General features: G+C 37.8%; 1 long non-coding RNA gene across 1 annotated transcript; it reads right to left on the bottom strand.

Moving 5' to 3' along the window:
• Positions 1–12,557: 12,557 nt before the first annotated feature.
• On the bottom strand, positions 12,558–25,036 carry LOC118164441. Its single transcript, XR_004749503.1, has 3 exons — positions 25,025–25,036; positions 21,213–21,216; positions 12,558–12,690 (listed from the first exon to the last, which is right to left on the bottom strand). It is a non-coding gene; the product is annotated as an uncharacterized LOC118164441 (long non-coding RNA).
• Between the last annotated feature and the right edge of the window lie 794 nt (positions 25,037–25,830).

The following is a 25,830-nucleotide window of genomic DNA, read 5'->3' as shown; positions in this document are numbered from 1 at the left end:
TTTTGTTTTGTTTTTTCCCTTTCCCCCTCCCTTTTCTCCTTTCCCTTATTTCCCTTTTGTTAAATTGTTTAATTAATATTAATATTTCCTTAATAATTCTTTTTCCCTTTAATTAAATTATTCTTATCCCAACCTGTGAGTTGTTCTTTCCTTTACTTCTTCCCCTCCTCATCTGCGGAGGGGGAGTGCGAGAGCGGTTGTGGTGTTCAACTGCTTAGCATGGTAAAACCACCACAACATCTAGCTAATTTGCACTTTAAATAAACACAATATTAAAGAAAATACCTTGCTGTTAAAAGGGCAACTAACTCCTCTAGTCATTCAGTTCAGCTTCTTTTCTGTCTCTGTATCAGTACTCATTGGGTGAAAGAATAATACATGATCCATCCTTTTCAGACGTTTTACTAACTGCAGTGGTGCCAAAACATTTCAATCTGTGTAAAGTGGAAATATTTGTTATGGAAACATTTTGTTAAATATCAGTTCTCTTATCTAGGAATATTCCAAGTAAGAATACCAGTTTACAATGATCTGTGCTTCAATCTGACATATCACATTACAATACTGTACATAGCCATTTATCAGACTGCAAAAAACGTGCGTTAATAGCTTTAATATAATACAAGTGGTAGATATGATAAAGTGGTGAATTTTGAGGCCACTAAATTGTTAGGAATAACATTTTAAAGAACTCTGCCCAGGAGAGATATCATTTGTTACTTTCTGGACTTAATGATCTCATGTCACAGATAAACTATGTTGTAATCTATTTATGACTCAGAGAAATATCTAAGAAAATATGAATAAATCATGACCTTTGTCAGGTCATCTGCATTCCTTGAGAGCTTAAGTTAAAACAACTCCAAGGAATGTACTGGTACACTGCAAACAGATATACCAGTTTGAGAACAGAATTCTAGTTCTTGTCTTTATGATACTATTTTAATCCCTACCTACAGATGGCTAATAATAATGCCCTGACTCCTCCTAAATGGGATTGTTTAGTATATTAAAAGAACTCTTAAAGTAACTGGCAGATTTCATCTGGGCACCTGTTAAGTAACTTATTTCATTTGACTGCTTGATTGTACATTAAAATAAAATCCTCCCCTGTACATATTTAGTGGCTAATCTACACCTGTGAACTTCTTAATGCTTTTAGAAGAAAGTGGCAAAGAAATAGTTACTTTGAAGAGCTTTGGGGAAGTAGTCTCCAGTTCTGCCACCTTTCATAATCAACAATTTCTTCTAACAAAGAGAACCTATTTCTAAAACCTTTTAAATAAACCGTTATAAAATTAAAAAATAATTAATCATTTAAATAAAAATATAAAAGTTATAAAGAATTTATAAAGCTGATTGCAGATTTACAGATAAATTGTCAAAAAGGCTTTTAAAACCAAAACAATGGATTATTTGGTTATTGACTTTAATAGGAGCAGGAGTGGACCAAATACTCATCCCTTAAAAATTCTTGTCAAATTGCCACAGTTTCTTTGGAAATGAAAGGAGTGGAGGATAATCAGCACTTTGTGCCAAGAGGATTGCAGGATTCTCTGTAAACACTATACTTCCGAGAAGTATAGTGTTTACAGTTCAGTAGTGTTTACAGAAGTACAGTTCAAGGTTAAACACCTGCAGTAGCAAAGGTGTTTAATGCTGTGCTAAATACAGATGTCAAATGTAAATAGTTAAGGGTAGGTTAGGTAGGGCTTGGTGGCTAAACAGCTCAGCACAGGAACTTATTTTTCAAATACCTTAACGGCACAGTGGAACCCAGGGGTTGAAACTCTCGGACAGTGCATGAAGAGATCAAGTCCAATTCACCTTTTGTTTGTTAGATTTTATTTCGTGGCTATCATCAGACTACTAACATGGACAAAGTTGTACTTAAAATCTAATCACTTGATGTTGCTTACTAGAAGAGTAGCTGGGAAGAATTAAGGGAGACAGAGAGAAGGTAAGAAAGGAGACGGGCTGAAACATGGGAGCGGGTATACATTCTGGGCACATAGGCAAAATCTGGGCACCATATTATGTAGCTACAGTTGAGAGTCTCACTTACAGGTATATTCCTACCATTACTGTTTTTCTACTTGTACCCTGAAGGATATGTTAATTCTAAAGTTACTCTTTTAAAATAAAATTTGGTTGTATGTCTACATTTTGCATTTCCTTTGTACTTTTGTTCCTGTCTTTACTAAACAGCTGGAAAACGTATATATGCTTCAGTCTTAATCACTCTTCCACAATGTTCTTATAATTCTTTAATTATCAAATTTCACATTTCCTTAGTTTAAGTTACCAATTCTCACTTCCTGTAATCTATTCTATCCTCTCCATAGCCAATATTATCAAACTGAAAACTGAAACACATCATCAGTCACCTGTTCTGTAGATCATACCTACATTATTTTAAATCATTCTTATGCCTTAATATCTGCTTTTACTTGCCTTGCTTTTGCACTTTCCAGTGGATAACCTTTTAGTGTTTGTTTTGATTTAGTTTGTAAGAAATGAATTGAGTTCTGACACCTATTTTAGTCTATTTCTATTTTTTTATTTTTAGAAATATATATTTTACTCCTATTGAATCCTCAGTTCTTTACTTAGTTTATTTTTTATTCCCCATATTCTTTCTGAAATACTGGGTGGACAGTTTGAAATCCTTTTGTATGGTGTTTCTCCTTGTAATTGTAGAAGTTCCACAGCACATAAAGGAAGTTACAGACTTTCACTGTGTTCTAATCCTTTATTTTTCTGTCACACTGAATTTAATAACTAGCTTTCTTAATAGCTCAAAGTCATCCCTCTTGAAATAGTGCCTTAATTACAGACTATTTAATTTAAATTTGTGATTACTGCTTCCAAGGTTATTTTTTCTAACTAGTTCTTCTGAAATTTCTTCCCTTGTAACAAAATCCAAGTTTAATATATCATTAACTCTTAGAATTTTAGGATGTAATTTATCTGAATTGTAGTAGACATCTCAAATATCTACTTTACAATGCAATGGATTGTGTTCTGGAAATGACCTCTATTCATCACTGGCTGTCAAGAGAGTGTAGCATGGCTAGCCCAGATGTTGGCAACTTATAGTGTCATTTATCCAAATGACACTTAATGCTTATCCCAAAATCCAGTGAATGTGTGGCAAGCGTTGCACAGGCAAGGGCAGAATTTGGGATGGTGTAGTCCATCAAGAAGGAGCTACCTTTGGGATGTCCTCAAAGAATTCCTGAGAATTATTACTTGAGTCACTGCACTATGTGGGTTGAGCAAAGTCCCACCATGACAAGCCGAAGCCTGGTGGATTCCCACACCATCATGAATCTCCACTGACATCACAGACTCACACAATGATAAAGGGAAAAAAGTAATGTAAATTGAATAAACTGAAGGACAGTAAGGTACTAGACACAGCCTGGAGCATGAGCTGAGCAGGAGCTCATCACCAACATCATATTCACCTGAACATGAGTCCTTATGCACCAGCTGGGCATAAGAAAAGTTCTAAATGAAGGAATCACGTACTCTTTGTATGGACTCAAAATTACTGTCAGCTGGCCACTGGACTGACAACCCACTCACCAGTGGGGATGCCCCTGATGCCAACTGCCAGGGAAGATGATATTAAACCCATCAAAGCTTGAGTGTGGTGAGGACATTGAATGGAAAACCCATACCAGACACAGGATATGGGTGAGGAAACTAAGCTGTGCACCTGCGTTATCTGGAGAAAGGAGAAAGGCCTTAAAGAATCAGTTGATTGTAATTAATTATCTAGTTGCAGTAGAGAATAAGTAAACTTTTTATTAGTTTCATTTTTAATATTTTCCCCCTTTTTCCCCTTCCCTGTTTCTACTTGATTTACTTTTCCCATGAGTAATTTCTTGATTGTCTTGGAACCTGAAGGAAATCCCTGACACCCCTCTACTGGTGCATGACAACATGGTTATCATCAAAAAGAATTCACTAGTTGGTTCTCCCTCATATTTTACCTGTGCTGCCTCAACTAATGCAAGATTTTATAGCATACTTTCTTACAAAGTGCATAAAAACAAACTGTGTTTATAGCAATATGCTTTCAAGTGTGATATGCACACCAGGTTTCCTCCTAGGAGTCTTACTACACAGTGCACTTTACTGAATCTCTCTAAGAACCAGCAAAGCCAACACATAACTTCTTGGAGTAATAAGTGTCCAAAGATGCTTCTCAAGCAAAAGGATTAGGACCTTATCAGACTGCACACAATAGAGATTGTTGATGTCAGTAGGAAGTGGTAGCGGGCAGTGTCAGAGAGAATGTCGATTTATAACATAAATGTGTGATGAGTACTTTTGTCCAAAGAACTGCAGGCTTTTCTGTCTATTCTCTGTGAAGGTTTCTTCAATAGTGTTTTTCTGTCCAAAGACACCCTTTCCTCCCTGTTCCCTTGAGAACTGTTTCAAAGCCCACTCAAACCATTTCCTCAAGATTTAAAAACACAAATGAAGTTCGATAGAAAAGATGAGATGTGTCTACAGAGAAACAGCAAGTGGTTTGCACTTTGGTTTGGGTAGGACTAAGTACGCTTGGTTTTATTTCCCACTTTTCAGGCTTTACCAAAGTGACTTCAGAGGTGAGAAAGGTAGAAGCATTGTGAAAAAACATACCTGTGTTCTAAATAAAATAGAAATGCTGGAATACGTGCATGAAGACAAATGCTGTATCTTCAGCAATAAAAGCTTTGGAGGAAAGAGATGGAGGAAAACATAGTCATAGCTGTGGTCAGTGATGTTTTGAGGGGCTGATGCATTAAAATTTCAAGTGTTTCAGTTATTCTGTGAGACAAAGCTCTGTTTATGCTATTTTTGTGTGTGCCACGCTCCTAGGAATTTATGGGCAACTCGGCACTGCAGGACATCATTTCCAGGTTACCTTTAAATAAGCCTGAAATATGAAGCCATTATCTTGGGTGCAGAACTGTAATTTTTAATTCAGACTGTTTTTCAGACCCAAACTACTGTCCATACAATGCTCATCATTCCATCTTGAACAGATCTGTCACGCTCCACTGCATAGTACATACACATCTGATCTCATCCATTCAGCTTACATCTGGACCTAAGAGATACCAGGACGTCCCTAACCAAATGATTTTCTTTTTAGTTCTTTGGTGCATGAATTCGATCCTATAATAAATTCAAAGAAAATAGAAGGAGGGACTGGAATAGAAGGAAGAAGTGGAGAGTCATGACCTGTAAGCACCCAGGGGATGAGAGATTGATATGAAGACCTTCCCTAAAGAATTGGGAAGGATGAGAATGACTAAGGTCCAGGAAGAAGTGCAAAAGAGAGGCAGCCACATCCATGCTTCTTCAGAAATCTTGTTGAGTGAGACCTCCCATCCATATTCCCTTCCAAATTTACTTCCCCTCTCTACTCTGCTCTCATAAGACACCACCTGGAGTATTGTGTTCAACTCTGGGGTTCCCAGCACAAGAAGGACAGGGACATATTAGAATGAATCCAGAGGAAGGTTGTAAGGACGATCAGAGGGCTGGAGCACCTCTGCTATGAAGACAGGCTATGGGAGTTTGGGTTGTTCAGCCTGGAGAAGAGAAGGACCCAGGGAGACCTTATAGTGGCCTTCAAATACATAAAGGGGGCCTACAGGAAACCTGGGGAGGGACTCTGTCAGGGAATGTAGTGATAGGACAAGGAGTAATGGTTTTAAACTAAAAAAAAAAAAAAAAAGGGTAGATTTAGATTAGATATTAGGAAGTAATTCTTTAATAAGAAGGAGATGAGGCACTGAAACTGGTTGCCCAGAGAAGCTGTGGATGTCCCATCCCTGGAAGTGTTCAAGGCCATGTTAGATGGGGCTTTGAGAAATCTGGTCTGTTGGGAGGTGTCCCTGCCCATGGCAGGGGGGTTGGAATTAGATGATCTTTAAGGTTCCTTCCAACGAAAACCATTCTATGATTCTCTGAAATTTCATGTTTCCTTTTTTTTTTTTTTTTTTTTTTCCTGGTGTGATAATGGCTTAAGTTTCTGCTGTGTCTGTTTGTTTCTCTTCCTCATCCAGTTGCTGAGTGCCTCCTTGTATCATCACATCATTTCTTTCAAGGTAAGTGATTTTAAAGTTACGAAGGAACCAGTTCAGAGAAAGATCGTATCTTGCCTAAAGGTCCATTTCAGCAAGGAAGTCTATGATGAAAGCTTCTGACAGAACTAAAAGGTGACATGGGGTGGAAAATTGTGTACACTGGCAACGCTGTAAGAGAAATATCTATGAACATATGAGCAGTGTCTACCAATTCAGGGCTTAGGCCTTGCTTCTGAACATTGACATATAATGCTATTTGAATATCATGTCTGGCATCTCTGGAACACATCAGTCTGCCACTGGCCATATATCATGTCTGCTGATCCCAGGTAGATTGCACATCATAGGATGTCTCAAATAATATGAGATATCAGTATGTGGAAATCTAACATCTACTGTGTGGACATAAAATTTTAGAATTGGGATTCAGGTTGAGATTAAGGAACTTAAATGTATGTCTGTAGCATATGTCTCCACATACATGGTAGCAGTCTAAGTACATGTTTAGCCAATGGAGAGCTAGTTGACACAGTGGAGCTGGACACCAATGTAGTTCACACTAAGGTTGTCTCCTAGAGTCCACTTCAGTTGCTTAAACATAGGTACCTCACACCATTTGAGGCTCCTTACGGTGTCTCTTTTGTTTTTCAGGTGCTTGTTCAGAGGTCACCATTTTTCCAGTATGATCTTGTGGCATATCTGCCATGCAGATGTTCTGGATATCTCATAGTTCCCTGGATGTGAGCTACTCAGCCATCTAAATCACTGTGTGCATGTATCAACTTTCCCTCTATTAACTGCCTCAGAGTTTATACACCTAGTATCCACGTAGATATTGATATATACATGAAGATATATACATTATATATATATATGAAGATATATACATTTCACAATATTTTTTGTAATATTTACAATATTACAATTTTTGTAATATTTTGTAAATATTTTGTAATATTAAACTTTGCAAATATTTATTACAAGATATTTACATTTTACAAGTTTTAATCTCAGCCCTACCTTAGGCATATCTAAGTTAGATTATATTTACCCTTGGGGTTTACATAATGTGTTGACTTTGGGGGTGAAATAATCCATAGGAAATTCTCCAGTGCCACAATCCTCTGTCTTCCCTGTTATGCTGAGACAATAGTTTACAAGTCTGTAGTAGCAGATGACAGAAATGCCCTGAATTAAAAATGACCCTTTCTTTCAGAGGTCTAGATTGTTATAGTCTTCTAGCTCACCAGAACAGCAGACAAACTGCTGAGGTGGTAGAAGACCTGAAGAAGTGTTAAATCACATCAGTGGTACAGAAATGATAAGATAAGGAAATGAAGAGGATGGAAATTTCTTGAAGTTGATTTGATGCTAAAGCCAAAATAACTATTCTTTCAGAAATTGGAGGCTTTTGGGGGAAAAATAAATAAATAAAAAGTGTTTTCACTTCGGTAAGCACATCCCAGGACAATTAGAAAAATTGAATCCTTGAATAGAATAGTGAGTGCTGATGAAATGTTAACAATAGAATATGTTCAGATTTCACTTGTGCAGAAGAGTTTTCTAGTACAATTGTATACTGCAGATATTATGCTGACATAAAAATTGGTATTCACAGACCTACACATACCCTAAGGCTGACAGTGCTCTCATGGCAGGGAAGGGGAAGGGAAAGAAAGGAGTCTTTTACATGAGATCACAAATGACTAAGGCAGTTTGACAGTCTGAAACTGAAAGACTAAGATACCACTTCTTACCTCTTCCTCTACCCAAGTATCTCTTCCTTTTTAGTTATTTATTTGCACTGAAAGTGGCAAATTATCTTATTTTTTTTTTTAGCTCTTCCCCCTGTCACGTGCTTTATAAGTGAGGTTACATCACATAAGGTGTTGAGAAGCAGCAGAGGAGTTTGAGATCCACACCACATGGATCACAGGGAGAAAGGACAATGGAAAAATGAGCCTGATTCTTGATAAGCATTCAGAGGTAAACTCTGTTCTTAGATCATTTCTGACAATCTGTATTGAGATAAATGCTTAAAGCAAAAATTCCAGCTTTGTGAATTCTAGACTGTAACCCTAAAAAAGCAGTATAAAGATGTTGACAAATGACAAGATAGGCATTGACAGTGCATTTATATATATATAAAAAAAAAAGTCATATTACTTATAAGACTAATTCAAAATAGGTATGACCTGAATGTTTCGATAATTAATAGATAATCAGATAATTTTCTTTACTTTGAAATTGATGCCAAATATTCTGACAACAAAACCAAACAACAACAAAAAAACAACAAGCAAATAAAACCAATATTATCATCCAATGAAAGTTATGTAGGGAAAAATCCATAGATTTGAATCACCATTAACAAAAGTGAGGGCAACAAATGCCCTCAGAGAAAAAGATATAAAAACAGTTCCAGGAGAGATAAAATGGGAATGTTGCTAAAAGATGAATATGCTACATGACTGTGCTATTCATTGAAATCATGCATTCACTGCTACAACAAAAAGGCTTCTTTTGCCACATCAATCTTTAATTAAACTTTAATATTATTTATTGAAATTATAAACCAATGACCTGCATGATTTCATTCATTAAAAAAGCCCATTTGCTATCACAGATTATGGCACTGAAGAGGAGGAGTTATTGAAGCTCCAGCACTGGGGACTTAGTTTGAAGTTCAGAGTTCTGAACAGTGATGAAGCTGGGGGCAATGTCTTAAATGTGTGTAAGTATTAATTTGTCTTTACTGCAGTGGTCTGCCTTCTCAGGGAGAAAACTAATCTACACAGTGCAGTAAATCAACATTTAAAATTACCTTTTATTTTGTGTCTACTTTATTTTAAAAGTATTTTAAGGAAAAGGGTATTATAGTCCATAATAGAAAGTGGGAAAATATAATTTAACATTTTATGTAACTCCTCAGTATTCAAAGTGAATTGTCTGCATTTGATCAAGATCTGTGTTCATGAAGTTAACTGTAAGCTTAACACAGTGAATGTATTAAAAGGCTATTGAAGAAGGATAAACTTTCCTGCTTGACCATTATTTTTTTCACTTTGTTAAACATATGTGTATATATATAATCAAATCTATTAATTTTAAGCTTTGAATCACCAAAAGTATTCCAGACTAGTCAGAAAAATTATATTTCCTCTGTGAATAGGTAGTATAAATAGCCATTAACATTTATTTGGATACAGTCATTTCTGTACCCAGTATAGAATTCATAGAGCTATGCAGGCTCTCCGTAGAGTCTAATCTACCCATTCACAGTTTATTTTAAAGGCTGCTGCTGTCAAAAACAAACAAACAAACAAAAAAACAAAACAAAACAAAAAAATGAGGTAAAGCATAAATCAGTCAATTTCTCCATGATCTAAAGTCCCATCCGCCCCATATCCTGGGCCATGTGATAAGGAAAAACTTATTAAGAGACATGAGCATGTTCTCTAGACGTGGTAGTTGGAGAACAGGGATTCTAAAGTATTTCCTTTTAATGCTGGACCGTCAAAGTGTCACATTTCCTAAGTGTAGTACGTTTTTCTGTCATCTCTCTGACACCGGCTGTCACTTGGGATCCTGTGGTGTGGGAGAAAGATCATGTTGCGGCCTAAAATGTGAGACACTATCTCCAAATTGGGGAGGTGGGGAGTCACTGAACAAATCTTGTGTGCAAAGAATGGCTAGCCAGTGAGATATGTAGGCCAGATATAGGCAGGGTGAAACTGCACATAACGTAGTGGTGTTAAAACTAGTGGCTACAATTAAATTGATCTGCTTATCCTAGGAATCTGAATGATAGCAGTGTTGTAGGTGAATGCTTGGGGTAACTCCAGTAATATAGTTTTAACTATATCAATTTTAATTAAGAGTCTGTCATGTGTGTTCAGATTCTGCTTAGCTATTTTCCACTATACTGATGCTGTAACTGTATTCACGCAAGATGACAGTGCATGTGCTGTACAACATATTTAACAGGGGTTGTCCTTTGACAGAGGTTTTCCTTTCTAATCATTGCTGTTGAAACTTTCTACAAGCCTTTGTGACCTTTCTACAGGCTTTCTAGCTTTTCTACAGGCTTTGTGACATCTTCCTGCCTTTGGCAAGCTGTAGTGAGTGGCTGAACCATATGATTTGATTTCACAGGTGACTGTGTAAATACTATATATTGCACCCAGTAGGATGGAAGGCTGTTGGTTTGCCTGTCCTGGGATCAGGGCCAGGTAAAGCCATATGGAGGAAGCTGGAAACTGTGCTTTCCTGCAAAGTAACTGGACAAAGAAAGCTGGAAAATATGGGCAAGAAGTAGGAGAGGGAAAAGAAATAGTGAACTGTCAGCACTGCTAGAAACTGGCAAATACCTTGCAGAGGAAAAAGGCTGGCATCAAGAAAGCAGGGCTACAGAAAGCCTTGTAAATGACTGAAATACAAATAATTCCTAAGAAACTAGTGAGAGTTATCTGTAGTTTATAAAAATGCAGAAATCCACTGAAGGATGTGTGAAAGGCCAACTTGTGGGAGGTACCTCCCTTAAAAAGATGCAGCTGGAAGGAGGAAGATCTCTGATAATCTCTTGTTTAGTATTACCCTACAGTCTAACCTCACAGTCCTACTCTTCCTACATGAAGGGTACTGCTGTTCTAGTGTGTAAGGCTATTCTAACAAAATATTATGCACCATGATACAGATATATGGTACAATGATAAGCTGCAGAGCCTGATGACGTGCTTGTATTATAGAAGAAATAGGGTTAGCTCTCCAGGTCTGGCCAGTCTGGGGTCGTGGCACTAATTCCTATTCCCAGATTTCTGCTGTGGTTTGCAGAGTATGCATGGTGATATTTGAATCCTTTAAAGAAGGAATCCTCAGTTGTGACTGCATTCAGTTTTGGGCCCCTCAGTGCAAGAAGGACATTGAGGCCCTGAAGTGTGCCCAGAGAAGGGCTACAAAGCTGATGAAGGGCCTAGAACGCAAGTCCTATGAGGAGCAGCTGAGGGAACTGGGGTTGTTTAGTCTGGAGAAGAGGAGGCTTAGGGGAGACCTTATTGCTCTCTACAGCTACCTGAAAGGAAGGTGTGGGGAGCTGGGGGTTGGCCTCTTCTCACAGGTAACTAGTGATAGGACTAAAGGGAATGTCCTCAAGTTGTACCAGGTGGGGGTTAGGTTGGAAATGAGGAGACATTTCTTCTCAGAAAGAGTAATCAGACATTGGGACGGGTTGCCCAGGGTGGTGGTGGAGTCACCATCACTTTTGGGTGTTTAAGGAAAGGTTGGATGTTGTACTTAGGGACATGGTTTACTGGGTGATAGTGGTGATAGGGGGTTGGTTGGACCAGATGATCTTTAAAGCCTTTTCTTGCCTTAATGAGTCTATTATTCTAATGAATATATCTATTAAGCATTCTCTGAAGTGTGTCAGTACCTTTGACCCCACTATGTTCTGACTCCTAAATGACATACTCTGTTTCAGATGGATCTCTTTCAGCTCTGTGGGTAATACAGACATGGTCACTTACCAATCTATTCCCAAATCCCCTCCAACTTGTTGATTTCCCCCCCCTATACTTCACCTGTGTGAAACTGGATCTCTTAAAATCATAATGGAAAATATTTTCAGTTTCACTTTTCTTTTGTGATATTTAAAGACTGTCCTACATAATATTCCTTTTACCTGCAGATTTAGTGCCCTCAGTGTTGGGGATATGATTAATATTTTGCCTTATAGCGCCCAAATGACAAGAAGCTAATAGATATAATACTGCCCTTTATTAGAATGAGCTGACTACAGTCAAAAGAGTGAAATGGCAAAGCAGCTTAGCTCTTAAAGCTTGTCCTATTTTCAGCTGGGACAGAGTTAATTTTCTTCCTAGTAGCTGGTAAGTAGCTGTGCTTTGGATTTAGGATGAGAATAATGCTGATAACACACCTATATTTTAGTTGCTGCAAAGCAGTTCTTACAGAGCCAGGGCCTTTCCTGCTCCTTTTTCTGCCCTGCTAGCAAGGAAGCTGGGGATGTCATGAGAAGCTGGGAGGGGACAGAGCCAGGACAGGTGGCCCAGGCTGACCAAAGGGATGCCCCATACCATGTGACATCATGTTCAGCAAAAAAAAACAAAAAAAAAAAACCTGTGGTAGCTGGCCAGCTGAGAGGGTGGGATGTTTCTTGAGGACTGTCTGTGCAGTCAATTGCATTGTGCGTTCTTACTTTATTTTTATTATTATTTTTTTCTTTCAGTTTGCTTCTCTCTCTCTTTTTTTTTTAATTAATTAATTTTTCTTTCTTACTAAACCATCCTTGTCTCAACCCACTGGTGCTGATCTCACAGGAGGATATACAGAACTGAGCTGTCACAGCTCAGCACTGCAGGCCTACAAGTCATGGATACATGATAAATCAGCCGTCTAAAGATCACAGAATCATCTAGGTTGGAAGAGGCCTCCAAGATCATCTAGTCCCTGACCTAACACCAAAAAGTCCTCCACTAAACGATATCGCTAAGTTCTAAATCTAAACGTCTTTTAAAGACATTGAGGGATGGTGACTCAACCACTTCCCTGGGCAGCCTATTCCTATGTCTAACAACCCTTTCTTTATGCAGGACTTGATAAATTTGTGTAGTTGTGCAAAGGTTATTTTAATGTTTCAGAAAGGAAATCAGTGTCAATTAACAGTTGTCTTGAAAGAGGTCAGAGACAAGATTGTTCCCTTGCAAAATGTTGCAGTTTCCTAAGGGTATGACTAGGCTGACTGGGGGAGTCCAGTATTACGCATGTTGTTCACATGCCTAAGTGTCCAGAAGGCACTGCAATTAAAGTGTTTAATTTCTTAGAGGGCCTGTAACCATTTTTTTTTACTGTTCCAATTTATGGTCTTATTTTTAGTATTAATGAAATTCCGAATGCAGATTTACTGTAATATGAGTCTTAGGCTAAGTACTAACACAAACACAAATTTACCTGAGTGATATGCTGTACTTATTTTCTTTAGTTTTCTACAGGATAATGTAGAAAATAAATGAGAAGCTATTATTTCCTGCATTGAAAGAGAACATTTTAACTATAAAAAAGTTTTGAAGTTAGGAACTGCATGTCACGTTTTTATTTGTTCCATTCTTGCAACTTGCTCACCTTAGAAACTGACCTCTTGGTGGGATGCAGTACACCTACTAGTTCTACAGGGATCCCATGAAAAGCAGGCCAAATCTCTCTGCTCCTGCAAAGTGTTAGTGGTTGAAAGCAATATCAGTCAATAGAGATTTTTTTTTTTTTTTTTTTAATCAATTTCCTATTTTACAATTTCTGTTGTTGTAGTAGCTATTTAACAGCTAGGTCTGTTTAACAGATTTTGTCCTTTTCCCTTCTTTGCTTCTGACAATTTGCCCTTCTGTTGCCATTTGAGTAATGTAACAGAACCTTTAAAAAGGAGGTAGAGCACTCTAAGAGCTGTCAGATTTTAGATTGTCAGCTCATTCCACACCTGAACAAACTAGAGTACGAACACTAAATCCTCCCTATTTTGTTCAAAAGGTGCTTAAGCCTTGTGCATAACTTTGCACCATGTCAGTATTCCAGCTTGACTTTTTGGGGACAGCAGACTTGCCTCAGATTGTTCATTTCAATTCCTCCACTAAAATGGATCTTTGGTTCAATGTTTGGGCATCTGTTATATTACAAAGCAAATAAAGTTACTGTGTCATAGAAAGATGAGAATGTGGTTGCTGGGATACCTGGAATTTCCCAACACAGACTGTTGAAAACCAGACTGAAGTATTCAGGTGGTGACAGAAGGAGATTAGAGGGAACAATGTTGTTATGGTTCACTGTGCTAAGAAGGTTGGTAATGTGCTAAAGACTTTCTTGAGCTCCATTATTAGCTTCAGGTCCAATGTGCTGCACAAAATTGTGTGACTGACAGCAGTTTTAATAGCATGACCTGGCTTGTACTGTTAGGAATGGAGAATGAAGTGTCAGTGTGCGACAGCTACTCAGTAAGGGAAGATCAACTAGAAGACAAGAGCTGTGGTGAAGCAAATGAGGCAAGTCCATCCATACTGACAAGGCATTCTTGAGGTCAAGCCAGGAAGCCAAGGGTCAGGGTCTGGTCCAGATCGGCAAAGTGCACAGCCAGACATGGGCATGATAGCAGAAAGAAAGGCAAGAGCTTGGACTTCAGTGCAGCTCTTGCTGAAGAGGACAGATCCTTGCTTGTCAAAGCAGTTTTTTCACACAGCTCTCATTCAAGGATGCACAGCTTTACTATTGAAACTGACCCTGCGCCCAGGCAGTCAAATACTTGGAAGCTTCAGGCCCTAGCATGGAGAATTGTGAGGGAAAAGTTACCTAATGAATGTTCTAGTTAGATCTGTTAGTTTTTCTTGATATTCATATAGTGTAATTTTAACCATATTTGAACTAATATGGATATTCTGTAAGCTTTTGTTTCTAAAAAGAGATTCATGTTGCCTGTTAAGACAGTCACACTGGCAGGGCAATCTATACTTATTCAGATAGGTAGGTAAACTCTTTGTTCAGTTGATAGTGAGATGTGCTTTCTGAAGGTGTTTTAGAAAGCTAGCATGCTGTGCAGGAGTATTACTGGAGACAACCATTACCTTTCCAGGACTCTGTCACAGGTCTGTCTCTACTCTGAATAACACTGAAAAAATAATACTGCTGTTCACTCAGGAGCCAGAGAGTAAACCCTCTTTCTGGGAATAGGTATCAAATTAGTTTGATGCTCTTTTCCATGACAGCAGGTGCTGAAGATGTTATCTACCTTTTTAGACTTAGCCTAGTTGGTGGAGAGCTAGCCCAAGGAGAGCTGTGCTGCAGGCTACCTTCACTTGGGAAATGCACTCAGGGAGAGACTGATCCCTGAGTTTTTATTTCTTCGGACCATGTTAGAACCATAGACCCTTTTACTGCAGCACTTCCTACTGAGTCTGGACCACCTTGCAACAAAGCAAGTAAGTTATAAGCATGAAGGAGAACCAATAAAAAGAGCATGATTCTCACCTAGAAGTAAGGGCACTTGCCTGAGAGTCTGGATCCTGCCATCACAGTCACTGCTATCTTGCACTGCAGTTACAATGAACAGTTATTGAAGAAAACCAAAAATACATCAGCAAAAAAAAAATTGCAAAGATGTCTCAAAACCATAGCCCGCCCCCGCCCCCCCCCCCCTTCTTCTTAGTGGCATCAACAAGGAGAGGGTGCAGCAAGAGAGTCTTTTTCTGAAGTGAATAAAACTGCAGCCTAACTCCCCCTTTTCTTTTTCTAATTCACAGATATTCTCTTCCTTCTAGCTCAATTTATCAGCATAAGAAGTCTTCAGTTTAAAGTGGTTCTTTCTTACTTGCAAGCCTTCAGGAATCCCCAGAGAGAGAAAAACAAGTACTTGTTTTTTTGAAGGAATAGGAAATGCAGCCAAAAGGGAAAGGTAGCCAGTATGCTCAATAACATGAACAAAACCCACTTAGGGTTTTGTTGAATATTTTGATCATTGCAGCTCTTTCCATGGTGTGTCTTGATAAAAAGATGATTTGTTAGATAGAGAGAAGTCCCTACCTAAAATCTCATTCTCACATCAGTCACTGGTTATGTCTCCATGGCTAAAGGCATTCTTGCCCTCAGAAATTATCCCTAGATAGTATCTTTGCACCGCCAGATACAGAGTGGCTTGTGACCACATTGCTCAGAGTCAGCCTTATCTAGGCAGAAAGGGTTTGCCCGCATAGCAATTACATTGCTGTGATTGCTACTTCAGAGAGTGGATCTCAGGGAGAAAAAAAAAAAAAAGTGTTTCCTGTTCAGTTTAGTATAACATGAAGATGTGCCACAATTCAAAGCAGTATTTCTATACCCTTTGATGCTGAGTTCCCTGGAAAGGCATGGCAAGTTTTTTTGGTGGTAAAGTGAATTGTATGTTGTGTTGTTGACAATGTAGAATGAAAACATGCATACTTCCGCTCTTGTCAATAATGACTTTAGACAGTGGTGCATGGAGTAAGCTATCTCTATTCTAGTTTCATTTGAGAGCAAATGAATATATTAGCAATGTGATTATTATAGGGATCAGGATACAAAAAAAAAACACCTGGGGATTTAAATAATTTGGCAGATAGATGTACCCTCTCCAGGTACAACCATCTGGGTCCTGGCATGCTATCAATTCTGTCTGTTATCTTGGTTAAGGTTCAGTCTTGTGGAGTCACTAGAAATTAGACTTTGAACCATTATCTCTCTGGTGTAGGCTTGCAAAATTGCTTCAAAGGGGACAGAATATTGAGGTGAGAAACTGTCCTGGTTTCAGTAAGGACAGTTATTTTTCCTCCTAGTAGCTGGTAGGGTGCTAACTGTCCTTACTGAAACCAGGACAGAAACCCAGAGCAAATTTGAAATGACAATGATGCTCCTCCTTCCTAGGAAAGCAATTTCTAGTCTTTAGGAAAATTCTATTATCACATTGTTATATCTCACCTATGAATGCACAGATACATCTTTTAATCCTGTATCTATTTTGCACCCCTTGAAAGTCTCCATATCATGTATTTTTAAACTTATGACAAATGCAAGATCAAGGAACAATATCACATGTGGAGCTTTGGATATGCAACACAATTTATGAAAATGGGCCTGGTGATAACTGATGATTTCTTAATTTTTCTAATAGATACTTACATGGAAACAGCTATACCAAGTCTTCTAGCTTTGAACTTGTACTATAAAATGGTTGAAATATGGTGACTTAGATAGTTAAAAAGGATAGTATCCTTCTGGAAGACTTATGTTAATGATTATTAAACATGACCAATAAACTTAAATTACTTAACTGAAAACTAATGCAACATCTAAAAAAATGCCATTTCAAATTGCTGTCTTGAAGGTTGAATTGCTGAATCAAATTTAAAATTTGATCTTCTTTCTGTTAAAACTTGTCTTTTTTGATAAACAGCCAATTCTAAAGAAAAGTGAATGACTCCATATTTTTTTTCAGAATATATTCTGTCTGGGACTTTGACTCAAATGTCAACATTTGTTGATGCTTAGATCCCATAACATGTCAGAAAGCAGCACACCATACTTTGTGCACAATAGTTACTAATATTCACACCAGAAGGATGAAATTTATGAGCCTTTAGGCATTACAGTAACAAGCAGTGAATATAGGCATAGATAGAACATACTTTATCTCTTCTACAAGTATACTCTATCAAGTCTGCAGTTTTCACATAATTTAAGTACTAGAACAGGTAAAACAATCATAACACTTTATTAACTAAGAAAGAAGCATGTCACATATGTGAATCTCAGAACTTGTTTAATACCATAATATATCAGCAAGACAACTTATCTTCCCAAACTGAAAGGTGATCTGTTAATTAGCATCATCTCAGCTGGTTGACTGTCTTTTAATTTAACCAAGGGCTATTAGTTTCTAATGAGAAGGTTGATTATAGGTGTTCTAAACAAGACTGATTAGTGGCTGTGGTCTTTGATTATAGGTGTTCTAAACAAAACCAATTAGTGGCTGTGGTCTGTAACAAACACCTTATGTTATGGTAACAGAGATGAGCCTTAAATGAAAAGGTTATGATTCAGAAGTGCCCCCATCCATGTAATTTTAGATCTGAAACAGCAATGTTATGTGATTCATCTAGATAAGTATTGTTATTCTTTCACTTTTTTCCATACAAAGTGAGCTTGAGAACAAGATGTGTACCAATGGGCTATCCTGACCAGCCAGGAGTTTAGCTCTCAGTTTAGACTTTGTATCAGAGTAAATGAAAGGAACAAATTCCTTTTAGAACTTGTTTTCTTATCTGTGTTTTGATCCTTTCTGTCAATTTAAAGTGTCCAGGACATTGATAGACTAATCTAGTCATCTGAACAGTTGACAATTATTTGTAGCTGAGTGATCTGTGCTTTGACAATATAATGTTAAATGGATATTATCAGACACTCTTTGTGAATGGACTGCATGGTTCTTCTGCCCTTTTTTTTAAATCAGTCTCTGATAAGCCACTGGACATGGAATAGCATGGGGCTAGTGTTAAAATTTACATTACTCCTCCATCATCCAAGTATAAAAAGATACAAAATGATATCAATAGTGATTTTCGAAGGTGGGAAACTATGGCAACTAAAAATGTCTTAAGTTGTGACAACTTCAGAGCACTTAACCAAATACTTCAAACTCTTAATTCAAACAAAACAATGGTTTGATAAAATGGCTCCTGAGGTAGATTGTTTCTATGTTTCCATCTTTACTTGAAGGTACAAAATCTATCTTTATATTCAGTTGCTTGGATCTCAATAAAGAACAATAAATACTTAAGTCATTAGAGTGGTGGGTTTAGCTGGCTTAAAACACCTTGTGCTTTTAGATAGACTGTCCATGTGGACTGGAGCAAATCTTTTAAACACAGATCAAATAAATGTATTTAGCTGCATAAACTCAGGTGTCTAAATACCATAGAGAATCTCATTTTTAATCTTTTACCCTATGTTCATGTCACTTAAACAGGAATGGAATTATTTCCCCATCTCACAAGAGCTAGATTAGAACAAATACTACAATGTTCTTGATTATTTCTGTGGAGGGTGAACAGGTACTGTGAACTGATAATAGAATGCAGGAGTTGTAACCAGGCAATTGATAGATGTTTTCTGGCCTATGAGAGAACTTGTGTGTTCCTAAAGCAGAAATTACCAATTTATCTAAGTCCAGTAGGCAATGATCCATTAAAAAAAAAAAAAAAAAAAACTCTTCACAACTTGCAAGCTCCTGAGAAGATTTAGAAGTGAGAACTTTGACTAAATACCAGATCAGTGGCCTTTCCAGGAAAGCTGAGGTACCTTGATAAAATCTTTTACTGCTCCGGGTTGCTTAGATATTGTAACCATACAAATAAGACTTCTGCATCCAAGGCTGTCAATCTGCCATCTTTCTGATCACTAGAATATCATAAGAATAAGCAGGTGGTGCTGAGCAAGAGGAATAAGAAAAATTGAATGGTGAGCTTTGTCTGAGCAGTTAAAACCACACAAACTGCATTCACAGAAGGTAAAAAGTAATGAAGAAAATAAGACAGATACCAGAATAAAGCAATGATTGTAAAGTGAAATGAGAACACTAAATTCAGGTGGTGGTGATAAGTTTGTACCTTTAAAAAATAGAAAATGAATATAAATAAATGTGTAATCAACACAGAGGGTGGAAAAAGGGGAATCAGACTGTGGAAGTATGATCAGCAAGTCTTTAGGAACCTAATTAGACATAATACTTGGTATTATTATACAAGGGTGGTTGAATAGTCCTTGCTTTTAAATGTTTTAAGATATGCTTTGAATCTGTCAGCAAATTATCTCCTGTATCTTTTTCCCTGCTCCTTGTGGTAGTAATTACAGACTTAGAGGTAACTAGAAATTCAAGTTGAATTTTTGGAGATTAATTTCCTCAAAAATGTTGTAGCTCCTTTTACACCTGGAAATAAACACTGAAAAGCCAAAGTGCTGTTCTGAGACTAGTGAAACAAACTAATTTATTTAAATATATAGTTGCTGTTTTAAACGTTAGTTCAAGCTCTGCTAAATTCTATAGTGATTCTACCTTGGTACAGAACTGTAAAGCAGATCTGCAAGAGTTTCTGACATTGATTAATTCCATTCTGAAAACAATTAATCAGAATATACAGCATCTGCTTTTACTTCCACAGCAGAGAAAGAAAAAGGAATAGGCTACAGTTAATAGGTGGATGTAAAACCAGTGAGAGTTAAACTGTCAGGTGGGTGATCTTGAGTAATGGGAGCCAAATTTAGTACAGCATGTATTGCATGTATGAACATAAGGAAATTTCTAAAAGGAAGGCTGGCTGAATGAGAAGTCTTACTACATGGAATGTGTCACTGAAACATAGCTGAAAAAAGAACCAGTGGTACATTGTAATCTAGCTGTAAACTATTCCTAAGAGAAACAATGTGGGTAATAAAGACGGACATGAACTAACCCTTAAGTGCATTAAAAATGTGATAGATTTGTACTGTTGACCTCATAATCAAAGCAAGTGGATAATAGAGTGTTGTGAGACATTTAAAATTAAAATTAATAGAGCAGTAATACTGGATTATTTCAGCTGTGCACAAACTGATCAAATATCACAATAAAGCAATATTAGAAGTAGTTGCTAATGCTTTCAAGCAATTACACATTTGAACAATTACTGCACATGTGTACAACTTAAGAAATTTGTGTCAAGTTATTCTCTTCAATTCACAGAAAATGATGGAAAAAGGAAACAACTCAAGTGGAAGCCTTTGAAAATTTTAACCATAAAAGACAAACAAAACAAACATCTTACCTGAAAAAAGATAGTAGAATGTAATCAAATGATATTCAACTTCACTTAATGTGTTAAATCTGTCAGAGCTTCTCTATCCTCAGTTATTGCCTTTTGCAGTTGTTCAGCTCCCAGCTACTGTAGCTTTTAGTAAAACTGGAAAGGGACTAATTCTGTAGGTATTTGATCCCTTATGAAGCCTGATTTTCCAGATAGTTAATTGCCTGGAGAACTGAACAGCTTTTGAGACAATTGTCTACAGCATGAAACAGGCTGAAGAACAGAAAATATTTAATTCTCCAAATATTGTATTTTCCTTTGTATTTTCTCAATTCAAGATAATGTTTTTCAAAAACAGAGGAAAATACAAGTCTTTGGCAAATCCTAGTTAAAATGCTAGTATGTGGCAACTTTCTAAGGCTATCATTAAAAGGTCATGGAGACATGGAAGACCCTACATAAAATATAATAATAATAAAGCAGAACTCAAATGATTCCATTAAAGCATTCTTCAGAAAAAAAGAAACCTAGTTCTAGGAAAACTAGTTCTAGGAAAACTAACAGAAAATAAACAAACCAGAACCATAAGTAATCACAAGCAAAATATGAGTGGAAAATTAGAAATTGTAAGGGAATCTGATCTTCAAATAGTCTAAAAGCAAAATCACAGGCTCATTTCATCTGTCATGAGCTTGACTGGCATAGGGTTTGGAATGGAAATTACTTTGCAGAAACTTGTTTGCATTTCCTGAAACTCATCCTTTCTGAAAACCAGTCTAGTCTCAGAAATGATTCATAGCATTGTATCCTCCTTAAAGACAAATTAGGAGTAACCTTAAGTGGTCAGTATACTTATTTCTATACCATATTTAAAAGTTGTGTGACAGCATTTCCAGTGCAGTTTTTCCTATGATTCCATTTTGTCCTTGTGACAGTCATTATCAGGATCTTTACAGGAAAATCCAGCTGGATATACTAAATTCCTACAGAGCCATATGACATGAGACAGTCACATTATGCCTTACAATGACCAAATGCATAATTAATTGCAGTATGAATTAAATTTTCTCCACCAAATTTTAATGAGTTTTAGTCTGAACACACAGTAAACAACAAAATAAGTTTTCACATGAGAAAAAATCCAATATAATGCTTAAGATGCACAGTAGACAGCTTTTAAGTACAATAATTCAATGCATTTTCATGTCTCCTCTCAGCCCCGACACAATGCCATACTCAATGCTGAGCATCCAGTTCTTTTCCACCCGTGAACAGAACTGGCATGTATGGAAGTGGAATTTCCACATATGCCAAATGACACAAGGAAGGTATATGTTGATTATAGAAGACATATCTCAAAGTGTTCAGAAATAAAGTACTTTAACAAAGCACAAGCTGAACTCTGAAAGCTAACTGGAAGATCTCTGAGCAACAGCAAGATCAAAGATAACTTCAAGGTATTGCTGATCATTTCCATCTCTGGGATAGAAACCCCGGTGTTGCAGAGGGAAAAAAAAATGTGTTTTGGCATTAACTTGGTTTGCCTAAGTTCACAATAATTGTTCATGATTAACATGGGTGCTAGTCACAGAGGGCAGGAAAAGACAAATTCTGCTGGAAAAACTGAGGGAGATGAAGAACTGTCCTGGACACAATACAGCATGTATAAATTGAAGTTACTGAGTATAAAAATGTGAGTATGTTCCAGAAAGCAGAACAGAGGTTATCCACTCACAGTGATAATACCTGATTTTAAGGAGAGATGCATAAAAAGGGAAAGCATGTTAAACAAGAATTAGAAGGCATGGCCAGAAGTCACATGTAGACTGCTGTATGATAATACCCTATCTGTATTTTTCAACAGATTAAAAATTGATACAAATGATAGCAAATGTCTTCGAAATGAAGACAAATACCTCAAACCTAGTTAAATGGTGAGGTAAACCTTAGTGGTTTTTTTTGGTGTAGTCTATGATCTAGCACTAAGGCAAGAGAGATTTTTAAAGCTAAAAAGCATATTTCAGGAAACTGAAGCTGTATTGAATAAGTCCAAAAAATCTAACAGATTAAATGAAATGAAAACCTTAGCAAGGCAAGTCAAAAAACATTTGTATAAAACTATGGAGAAGACAGAACTAATAAAAAATACTTTTAAAAACACATTGGGGTCAGGGGAAGCCATGGAGTCCTTATATCCAAAAACATTGATTTATAAAAATCGTGTTTTGAAAAGATAAAGCCCTGGTAGAAAAATTAATTTTTACACTTATGTTCAGTGAGGAGGAGAGGAAGAAGACTGTATGATAGTGTTTTGTTTTTTTTTTTTTTTAAATGCAAAAAAAACCTTGGAGACCTGTCTCAAGTTAAAATATCAGTAAAAGAAATTATACAACATGTGAAAACAGCTAAAAAGATCAGAAGAGGTGTACTGAACCTAAGTATAAACTAGGTGACTATTGTATGTATATTCTTGTTTAAATTAACCAGTGATTTAAAAGGTGGCAATTTCTAAAAATGTTACCTACAAACTACTGTAGACAGGGAAAGCTGTCATATAAATTAGCCAAAGCTATTACAATATTATAGGGCACACTGATAAATGAAAAGTATTAATACAGATTTTGTAATAGGAAGTCATCTATTATGAATCCATTGGAATTTGAATAAATAAATGTGCATAAATAAGGAAGATGTAAATCAATATTCAAGTTTATAGAAGTCATCACCATTACTAAAGTCTTAGTAAAGCTGTCCTGAGAAAAGAAATGCAGTCTTTCCATAGATAACTGTTTATAAGATAGGAAGAAAATTATGGGAATATCTTGCCTCTACTGTGAAGGGAAGGCACTTAGGTCATTTCCAAGCCTTCTCATTTCCAGGCTGAACAATCCCAGCTCCCTCAGCTGCTCCTTGTAAGACTTGTTCTCCAGACCCCTCACCAGCTTCATAGCCCTTCTCTGGGCTTGCTTGAGCACCTCCATGTCCTTCTTGTAGCGAGGGACCCAAATCTGAACACAGTACTCACGGTGCGGCCTCACCAGAGCTGAGTACAGGGGGACAACCATTTCCCTGGACCTGCTGGCCACGCTGTTTCTTATGCAAGCCAGGATGCTGTTGGCCTTCTTGGCCACCTGAGCACACTGCTGGCTCATATTCAGCCGACTGTCAACCAAAACCCCCAGGTCCTTCTCTGCCAGGCAGCTTTCCAACCACTCATCTCCCAGCCTGTAGCAGTGCTTAGGGTAAAATAAAATTATTTTCTTCCTAAAAGGAAAAAAAGATAAGGTCATATCCATGATGGACACACAAACAGTACAGCTCCTTGTAGAGGACTCAAGCACAGAGACCATGGCCAGAAAAAAACCCTCAGGTCCACAAGTGCCAACAGGACATGAATGCACGGCAGCCCAGCCCCAGCAGGGGTAATCGGACTTAGCCTTCATAAAAAAGGTGACCTTGCTCAGTCTCTTGGTAATACTACACCTATGTGGTCAAGCCCCTTGCAGTGCATACTGAAGCTCTTTGTGAATCCTCTGGAGAGTTACAGAAATGGCTTAATATACCTAGAGATTAAAATATAACCCAAAAACACAGGTGTACCTCACCACATCCTAAAAACAAGTTAATTGGCAACCTCTGGTAAATATCCCCCTATTAAGAGGATTCCAAGCACTTAAAACCTAGAAGGCTACAAGGTCTAAGGAGTCTACTACCAGCAAAACAGCAGAAAAAAGCTCCAGAAGTATAAGAAACTGTCCCTAACCATGAAAAAGACTATACATTACATGCCTACTTCTGCTGTTTTCAGATACTCACTGGCACAGGGAACTCAGATGATACATTTCCCCTAAACCCTGCTCCATCACTTTAACACCAAGGTTGTAACTTTGATAATATTTGACACACAGGTGAAGGCATAAGGTCACATTCACAGTAAGCCCCATAATTCTGCAAAAATCATAAAAGACCTAGAACCACAAAGCAAACAACATGACATCATCTTCCTATCCATAAGCACGCTCTGAAAGTTACTCACCTTAAGAAGAGCTGCATGCAGTAAAGGCACCTACTACTATATAGCTTGCTTTACTGTAAAAGACCCTACTAGTTGTTGTCCCAAAAAGACATGCTTACCTCTCTCAACTTGGAAACACATCAGCCCATACACTCTGACCCACCTGAAGAACCCTGAAACTGGCTGAAGGGAGAACAAATCACTCACACCCAAAAAGCAGCTCAGGCAGAAAATACTCTCTGATGGGACACCTGTGGCTTATATACCATTAGGCCCACCTTGCACCCAACCAATCACCTGGGAAAGGGGTGGAGCAAAGGAAAAAAAAGAAAAGGAAAAAAAGGAAGAAGAAATCAAGCAGGGGCACCTGTGTTGTTTTTCACAGAATCACAGAACTGAAGGGGTTGGAAGGGACCTCGAAAGATCATCAGGTCCAACCCCCCTGCAAAGCAGGTTCCTCAGAGCAGGCTGCCCAGGTAGACATCCAGATGGGCCTTGAATATCTCCAGAGAAGGAGACTCCACAGCCTCTCTAGGCAGCCTGTTCCAGTGCTCTGTCACCCTCACCACGAAGAAGTTCTTTTGCATATCGGTGCAGAACTTCCTGGGCTCCATTTTGCAGCTGTTGCTCCTTGTCCTATCCCCACAAACCACTGAGAAGAGGTTAGCTACATCCTTCTGTCTCCCACCCGTCAGATATTTATAGACATTGATAAGATTCCCCCTCAGTCTCCTCTTCTCCAGGCTGAACAGATCCAGGTCTCTCATCCTGTCCTCATAGGAAAGATGCTCCAGGCCCTGTATCATTGTGGCCCTCTGCTGCACTCCTTCCAGGAGATCCCTGTCTTTTTTGTACCGGGGAGCCCAGAAGTGGACACAGTACTCCAGGTGAGGCCTGACCAGGGCAGAGTAGAGGGGGAGGATCACCTCCCTTGACCTGCTGGCCATGCTCCTTTTAATGCACGCCAGTTTTGTTTATCTGGCTTAGCTCAACAGTGTATAAAACACAGCACAGAGAACTGAGCTGTTTCTAGAAGCAACAATTTTTGTGCTTTTGCTTTATCTTTGAATATTGAAAGGACAATGTGACCAAATAAGTAACTGAAACTATTTCAACTAGGATTAGCTCAAACCTTTCTTCATGCTTTCTTTACACTTATCGTGGATGAAGACATCTCTATATTAATTCTCTTAGATTTATAGCTGCTGTTAGTAACATTAACCATAATTTCCTTTTGAATCTGAACAGTCTTGTATGGTAGTGAAAGGACTGTTTAATGTTGGCTGCCCATATTTTTCTTTTGGGGGCCTTTTGGTTCATTGTTTATCATTTTTAGAGAACTTTCATGCAGATAAAGACCAGGCAAGATTATGAC

Source organism: Oxyura jamaicensis, chromosome 3, assembly GCF_011077185.1.
Source record: "Oxyura jamaicensis isolate SHBP4307 breed ruddy duck chromosome 3, BPBGC_Ojam_1.0, whole genome shotgun sequence".
NCBI lineage: Eukaryota > Metazoa > Chordata > Aves > Anseriformes > Anatidae > Oxyura > Oxyura jamaicensis.
Note: the sequence above shows the minus strand (reverse complement) of the source record. Positions and strands in the feature narration are given on the sequence as shown.